The following is a 9,020-nucleotide window of genomic DNA, read 5'->3' as shown; positions in this document are numbered from 1 at the left end:
AAGGAAATCCCAGATAAGGTCAGAAAGTATAGAAAACAACCAAACAGCAAAAGACTATTTGGGCTTATTGTGAAGGATGGCTAAAGAACTGAGACATGGGAGATAGAAAGACCAGATATAAACCAGGTAGATAGATAATGAGTGCCCAGGGTGGAAAACCTGAGATTGATAGAAAGGGATATATATGTGACATATTATGGAGGTAGAATCAACAGAAGGTGATCACTGGGACTGGAGAATAAGAGAGGAAGAATCATCAGGAAAGAAAATTCTACCACTGGTTCTCTCTAGTCAATTTTAGAATTGGACAGATTTAGAATTGGAAAGAACCTCAGAAATCATTTTATGCAATCCTCTCTTTATGTCAATGAAGAATCAAATTTCCTCGGTGTTTCTGTACTTACCCAAAGTCACACAATTAAAAGTAACTGGACAAGCATCAGAATCCATGTCCTGTTAATTTACTAGTGCTCCATCTTACTTTCTGCTACACATTTTGATGTCAATAGATTTTTCTATTCAATTCAACTCAATGAAAGTTTACTGAAGGTCCACCCTGTATGAAAACTTTGTGCTCTTTGTGAGGAAGGAGCCAGAGACGAACCAGACATGCAGCCTAGCTTCAAGGAAGAGTAGAGTCTATTGAAAGCTAGATTGTAATCAATTATGTCATTCAAAGCCCCCAAAGTACTACATTTCCTCTATTATTGTTTAACACACCACCCCCTTATTCAATAACTTATTCGAGAATCTTCAATAACTCTTAATTGCCTCAAGAATAATAAAAAAGAAAAACCTCTTCATTAAATACTTCATTATCAAAGATACTGTTTACCCATCCGGGTTTATTGCATGTTATTTATTGCATGTTACTTCCTTTCTCATGCTCTATATTTTAACCAAACTGGTCTACTTTGTTCTCTTCCTTCTCGGATCTCTAGCTTCTCGATTTTACATAGGCTTCCTCCCAAGGCCGGAACTGGCTTCCTCCTTTATTTTGTCACTTTTCTTGCCCAGCTTCCTTCAAGATTCAGCTCATGGGCTACCTACTTTCTGTGGAAAACCTTTCCTGACTTCCTGGTTTGTACTTGTTTCCTCCTCAAAATATCATGCTTATACTTTCCTATTTATGTATTGTATTCCCCTCCCTCAATGAAATGTAAACTCCTTGAGGGCAGGAATTGTTTTTTCTTTGTATTTCTCCTCACCATCCGTGGTTACTGGTTTGGATTGGTAACTGCCCCTGGAAACTTTCCGCCTGGAAGCTACAGCCTTGGTTACAAGTCAGGACACCGGGGTCCAGACCTAATTCTGCCGGACTGGGGTAGCCTGGACAAGTGGCTGTTCTCTGGAATCATATTCCACTGTAAAACGGGGAGCTCGAACTAAAGGATTTAAGGAGTAAGGGCTAAGGTTCCCTCAGCTCTGCCATTCTCTGCGCTAAGCTCCCTTCCAGCTCTGACACTAGATACTCGGTGATCCCAAGAAGTAACGTGCAGATGGACCGTGGGGACTTCTGTCCTCGGGATCTGCCTCTACTGCCCGAAAATGCCCGTGTCCCACGCAGAAAAGGCTCCTAATCTTCCCGATGAAATGATTGTGACACGGGGAATGCCTTTGGATTTGAATCCGTTCCTGTTCACTGCCCCCCACACTCCCAAGGTGGCGTTTCGGTCAGCTCTGGGCGGCAGGTGACAGTTTTGGGGAGCCCCGGTCCCCGCGGCCTCTCCCCCCGGAGGTGAGGGCTAACGCGTCTTTGTTCTGGAGAAGCGGGCCGGCCTCCCGAGGCTGGCTTCCCATTCTTAGCTTGCCCCCTGGAGGACACACACAGTAAGCCAGCAGCCGCCGGCCGGGCCCTGCCTGCCCTCGAGGCTCTCGGGCCGGAGGAGCCGGACCGCGGGGGAGAGTAAGGGGCGTTTGGGAAGGAGGGGGGGGTTCCGAGAGAGAGCGAGGAGGGAGAAAACCAGGGCCAGGAAGGCAAGTCCGCCGGCGGCCCGGGAGTTGCGTCCCCTCCGGCAGCGAGGGACCCTCAGTTCTACAAAACTTCTCCCCCATTGTCAGCTCTCCTGGGGCTTTTTTTGTCTATGTCCAGGCCTGCAAGGAACTTTCCCTTTGCCTTTTACTGTTTCTTCTTCGCGTCTGCCTCAGTCTTTGTGCCTTTCCCTGAAGTTCCCTCTATTTCCGACTTTCTCTCTTCATCTCTGCTACTCTGCTTATTTCTTCTTGTCCCTTCCTCATATGTCTCCACTCCCTGTACCTCTGTATTTTTCATTATGTTTTTTATGGTTCTCTCTCTCCTCTCTTTCCTTCCTCCTCTTTCTCCCTGCCTCCCCCCTTCCCTCTCTCTTTCTCTGTCTCTGTCTCTCTCTGTGTCTCTTGTCTCTTTCTCTCTGTCTCTCTCCTGACTTCTCTCCTTTCTCTTTATCTTTTATTGTTTCTCTATCTTCTGTCCTCTCCTCTCTTTTCTGTCTCTGTCTCTCTCTGCCTTTGTATCCCTCCCTCCCTCCCCCCCTCTCTTCCTCTCTGTCTCTCTCCTACCCTCTCCTCTCCTTTCTCTGTCTCTGAATTCTCTCTCTCTTCTTCCCCTTTCCTTTCTCCATTTCTGTCTATTACTATTTCTCTATCCTGCTCTTTCTTTTCTATTAGTTTCTCTCTCTTCTGCCCCTTCCCTTTCGTTACTACTGTTTTTCTCTTTCTCTTCTGCCCTCTCCTCTCCTTTCTCTGTCTCTGTCTATTAGTGTTTCTCTCTGTCTCTCTCCTTTTTGTCTCTGTCTTGCTCTTGCTCTAGCGCTCTCTCACCCTCTCTCACCATGTCTCTCTCTTTCTCTCCTCCTTTTTTCCACTCAACCTCCCCTCCAAAATCTTGAATGAATGCATAAACAGCCTACTTAGGAGATTTGTATATGACACAAAAGTGGGAGGGTCTAATTCTAAACATATTAGATGTAAGAATTAGAATCCATAGAAATGGATTCAATCTAAGAAAAACATTAAATTGAATAGAGGTAAATGTAAAAAATCAACTTGGATTTTAAAAAATGAACACAAGTCCAGGTGAGAGGGCTTTGGTCAGAGATTAGTTCATGTGGAAAAGTCTGGTAGGTTTTTAATGACTGCGCTTGACATTACAATGAGAAGTGTTATATCACAAAGATTCTACCTTTGGGATTAAAATCAGTAATAGAGGTTCCATAAATGTCTCTTAGGTAGAATTTGATGGATTGGACATCACCTGAAGGCTCCCTCAGTTACTCACCAGTACAGACGAATATATAGGATTTTAGTCCAACATGGATAGATGAGCTTTCTCTCCAAGGTGACTGCTGTCCCTGCGCCTTTCCATGGAGTCCTCCAGAAGCTTGGGATAACTAGTCCTAAGAGACGCTCCACCATTTTCAGTCACATCTGACTCTTTGTTATCTCATTTAGGGTTTTCTTGGCAAAAAACTAACTGGAGTGGTTTACTATTTCTTACAGATGAAGAAACTGAGGCAAACAGGTTTAAGTGACATGCCCAGGATCACATGGAAGTGTCTGAGGCTAGATTTGAACTGAGGAAGGTAAGTGTTCCTGACTCCCCCAGGCCTAGTGCTTTATGCACTATGGCGCACTTAGCCCAAGAGTCACTCCAAGGGTTCCATTTTTGTGGTTCTCTCTGCCCAAGTCTACCTTCTCCTTTAAAACCTGTGCATGCAAGGGCCAAGATTTTCTGGAATTCGTTACATTATCACTATGATTGTACCCATTATGAATCCTATTATGACTGTAACCTAAAGTGCAATTATCATTTATGTTATTTGTACCCCCTGAAAAATTTGTTATAGGTAATTTCTGCTGTTTAATATTTAATCCACAACAGCATAGAGTCTGACAGAAGATAACAGAGAGAGAGAGAGAGAGAGAGAGAGAAGGTGGGAAAAGTACTCCCAGATCAGGAAACTTCTGATTATTTTCACTAGGGGGACAAACAGAACCTCAGGAAAGAGGATGGAAGGGGAACCCTCATATGATCCCAAATAAGTCTTTGTAAACATCTCTAAGTTTTAGTTTCTTTTCATTTGCCCAACTTCACATAATTATACTCCATAACTTTCACAAAAGCTGGGCCAATATGACCCAGATGGGTCCAGCACTAGACTTGGTCAGAAGGAAGCCCCCAAACCCTGCTTTGAGGGCATTTTTCTAGCTCTTCTGTTTCCCGAGCCTGTGGTTAACTGGCTAGAGCATTTCTTAGGGCTCAATATAGAGGAACACTTTTTAGAGCTGGGGAGGTAACTGTCCTCTGCCCTTGTCAGAATACATAAAAAGTATTGCATTCAGGTCTGAGTTTTATAAAATATAAAGAGAAACTGGCTGCATGTGTCCAAATAAGCACCCTCCGCACGTGAGGCTGCTCTTAGCTTGGGCTTTGGAGCATGCACCAACATTCTGTCATTGGTTCCGATCTGCTAACTGCCTGGTTAAAAAGGTGCTTGGAATGGCTGCTGAGCCCTGACAGGGGTGCATTAGAAAGACTAACGGGTCTCTTTCTATTTCCAACAGGGGTACATTCAAGAAAAGAGACATGAAGTCAGTCTCTTGGTGGAGAAAACCCTGAGTTCCTCCCCATCTAGAGCCACCATGTGGTTTTTTGCTTCTTTGCACGTTTCCATTTGTGCTTTTAAGTAAAGGAGTATATGAGAGATGGCTACAGCCCCATGAGCTTTAAAGGTCAAATGTTGAACACCAGAAATCCAAGAATAGGAGTCCATGCCAGGATTTGTTAGTGGCTAAGCATGGTCAAGTCCCTGAAGGAAGACCTGGAAGAGACATTGACTTAATCACTGGTCATGACACACTCAATAATGAGATTGGTGGGCCAGGTACTTTGTAGAAACTGCTTTAAGTGTGAACCCTTTCTTCCCAGAGACTGAAGTGGTGGATGGAAAGCAGGCTCTTTGTTGGATGGGGAATGTCTTGTCATTTCTGTTCTTGCCATATTTTTACAGCAATTAAACCTTTGTAAAAAATTAATTGGTGAAGAGATCATAAAAAAGGGAAAGGGACCCACATGTGCAGAAATGTTTGTGGCAGCCCTTTATGTAGTGGCAAGGAACTGGAAACTGAATGGCTGCCCACCAGCTGGAGGATGGCTGAATAAGTTATGGTATATGAATGTTATGGAATATTATTGTTCTGTAAAAAATGACCAGCAGGATGATTTCAGAAAGGCCTGGATTTACATGAACTGATGCTGAGTGAAATGAGCAGAACCAGAAGATCGTCATACATGACAACAACAAGATTATACAATGATCAAATCTGATGGATGCGGCTCTTTTCATCCATGAGATGATTCAAGGCAATTCCAGTAGATTTGGAATGGAAAGAGTCATCCATATCCCAAGAGAGAACTGTGGAGAGGACTATGTGGATCACAGAAGAGTATTTTTACCTTTTTGTTGTTGTTTGTTTGCTTGTTTTTTTTTTTCTTTCTCATTTTTCTCCTTTGATCTGATTTTTCTTGTGCAGCATGATAAATGTGGAAATGCATTTAGAAGAATCGCACATGTTTAACCTGTATTGGATTACTTGCTGTCTGGAAGAGGAAGGAGGTATAGAGGGAGGGAGAATATTTTGGAACATAAGGTTTTACAAGAGTGAATGTTGAAAACTATCATATATTTTGAAAAGTAAAAATATATTATTATAAAACAAAATAAAAATATCTATTTCGTGATTAAAACAAAAAAAGAAAAATTAATTGGTGCTAATTATTAAATTATTCTGGGGCCCTAATCACAGACACAGGAAGTGGGGCTTGAGACTGAAGTAAGTCCAAAAGAAGGAAATGAATGTGGGACCTAAAGACTGCCTTGAGAAGAAGAATGGAAAGTGTTTGGCTTGAATGGCTCTATGATCCTTGACTTCAAGTATTGGAGCAACTTTCATATGGAAGAGGGATAAGATTTGTTCTTCTTAATCCCAGAGAGAACTAAATGCCAATCAATCAGCATTAGTGATAGAAGAGAGGCAGATTTTGGCTCAATAAAGAAAAAAATCTTCTGAACAATTAGAGCTGATTGAAAGTAAACCGAGGGAGTGAGTTCCCCATCATTGCAGAAGCCCTAAATTGGTACCTCTCCTATTATTTCTCCCTATGATAAAACACAAATTCCTCAGAATGATATTTAAAGCATTTCCTTCAAGGCTTACTTCATGGACCTTTCCTGATCCTACTACTGGTCACAAATCTCTTCTTTTTATTTTTTTTTTTTTAGATTTTTTTTTGAGGTAATTGGGATTAAGTTACTTGCTCAGGAGCACACAGCTAATAAGTGTCTGAGGCTGGATTTGAATGCAGTGCTCCAGTGCCAGTGCTCTATCCAACAAGCCTTCTGTCAAATCTTTCCCTCCTTAAATTATTATGAATTATTTTTTTGTGTTACTGCAGGGTGGTTCAACATCTTGCCCAAGGTCACACTGGAGTTTCTTCAAAAAGAAGATTTGAACCCAGGTCTTTTGACTATGGAGCCAGGCACCCTTTCTACTGTACACAAAATCCTCCTTTTCCTGTATCCTAGGAGCACATCCTATCCTCAGTATCAGAGCTTTGCACTTGGTGGGCAAGTGAATCTTAGAATCAGCAGAATCTCAGACGCAGAAGGGGTAAAAGGGCATCTAATTTAACCCATACCTGAACAGAAATCTATTTACAATATACTTGACAAATGGCCAGATATTTCCTCTTAAAGACTACCCAATGATAAGGAACTCACTACTTCCCAAGGGAGGCAAACAAGCATAGTATTTATTATGTGCTAAGTATTGTGTTAAGCACTTTTATAAATATTATCTTATTGATTTTTACAACTACTCTGGGAGATAACTCTATTATGATTCTCATTTTATAATTGAGGAAACTGAGGAAAACAGACAGAGGTTGTGACTTTTTCAGGATCATATAACTAAGTAAGCGTCTAAAGCTATATTTGAACTCAAGTTTTCCTAACTCCGGGCCCAGTATTCTATCTACTGCCCAACCTAGCTGCTTCCAAAACAATCTATTCCATCATTAGGCAGCTCTCAATGTCAAAAGACCAGGTTTCATCTAGTCCAGTTCTCTTATTTTACAAATGAAGAAATGAAGTCACTTTAAGTGACTTGTACAGAAAAGAAGGGAGAAAGGAAGGAAGGGAGATAGAAAGAGTAATAAAGGAAAGGAGAGAAAGAAGAAGAAAGGAATGGAGAAAAGAAGAGAGAAAGGGAGAGAAGGAAGAAGAAAGAAAGAGTTAACCTCTTTGTCAAATTCAGTATAAGCTTGAACCCACTTCTCCCGGACTCTGAATATATTTGTAGAAGAAAAGATTACAAGACTTTGGTGGGGGAGACAAGGCTGGGGGAGGGTGGAGGAGTGTTTTGTAGTAACTATATCTCCACAGTTCTATACCTCCAGCTGGTTCTAAAAGTTTATTGAATCTGGCTGATTAATTGATATCAACAATGGTGGAGGCAATAGAAGGGATATCCTCCCCTTCCCAACTTCTCAGGATTAACCCTGGATCCCTAAAATAGTAATAGCCTCCCTCTAGGGACCCCGCCTGCCAAATCAAGTGAGAGTAGGGAAAAGAGCCCCAGAGGAAGTACTACATTCTTATCATCTTAAACCATATAATATCAGAGATGGAAGGCACCTTAGAACATAAAAGTTAAAGCTAGAAAGAACTTTGGAATACAGAATATCCAAACTAGAAGGAACCTCAGAAGACAGAATGCTACAGGTAGAAAGGATCTTAGAATAAACAGTGTTGGAAGACAGAATGTAACATTTTCTCTTACTAAGGCTCTTCTTCCCTGGAGCTCTGCCTTCCAGGAAGCTCCTGGGGGGAGTCCACAGCTTCCAACTCAACAGCAGAAAGCAGAAAGCCTGGTTTACAGTATGTGATTCCTGTCATCTGCATAACAGCCTCAGGCTGTTTTCACATCTTTATGCATTAACTCAACATGAATATATAAGAAATACTGCCTTGCTAATTCTTTTTAAAATGATAAAATTTGTCTATATTATAAAATTTAAGCCCCTGGGTTCCTGAAAGCTAAAAATATTTTAATGTCATATTTCCATGTAAATTTTAGTTTAGAATTTAATACCCTTTTAACATACATTAAAATTTTAGCATTTCTCAAGTGCTTGACTATTTTAAGGGATTAGCTGAGATGAGTTGGATAAAAGGGCTGTCCGGGTGCTATAAATTAGAAAGGAAAAGTTCTGGCAGAGAAGTTGGCCACATTGTTGAATTTGCTTACTTTGGGAAGACACTGGTTGGTTTAATGAACAATGCCTACGACTAGAAATCAATAGACCTGATTTAGGTCCTAGAGTCTTCACTTACTATGTAAGCACAAGCCCATCACTTCCTCTCTCTTTGCCTCAATTTCCTCATCTATAAAATGGAGATGTATATAAAACTTCTATTGGAAAGAAATTTGACTTCCATTTGGTCCTCAAAAGTAGACTTAGAAGCAGTGGGTAGAGGTTGCAGAGAAGTAGATTTCATATAAGGAAAAAGTTTCTGACAATTAGAGCCATCCGTAAGTGAAATAAATGGGCTTGCCTCTGAAAGTAATAACTTTCTCATCATTGGAGGTGTTGAAGTAAAGGTTGTTCGACCAATTGTGATGATGTTTCTGAGGAGTCTCGTGTTCAGAAAGGAGTCCAGTTAAATGGGTCCTGAGCTCCCTTCCAACTCTGAAATTCTGTGATTCTGTGAACACTGAATGTTAAAACATAGATTATAACTTTCTAGGAGTTCAGAGTTTAAAGGAAAATTAGAATATTGAATATAAAGAACTTTAGAATACAGAATGCTAGAATTAGGAGGAATTTTTTAAAATACAATATTAGAGCTAGAAAAGCTTTAACATAAATTGGTAGATAATTGGGTGTCAGAACAGAAAGAGATCTTATAATAATGATAAGTGATATTTGAGAGATAACAAGGTCATGGACTTGATCTCAGAATTACAAAGACCTGGATTCA

This window comes from Sarcophilus harrisii, chromosome 2 (assembly GCF_902635505.1).
Source record: "Sarcophilus harrisii chromosome 2, mSarHar1.11, whole genome shotgun sequence".
Lineage (NCBI taxonomy): Eukaryota > Metazoa > Chordata > Mammalia > Dasyuromorphia > Dasyuridae > Sarcophilus > Sarcophilus harrisii.
The sequence above is the reverse complement of the archived record's forward strand: the minus strand, read 5'-3'. Positions refer to the sequence as shown.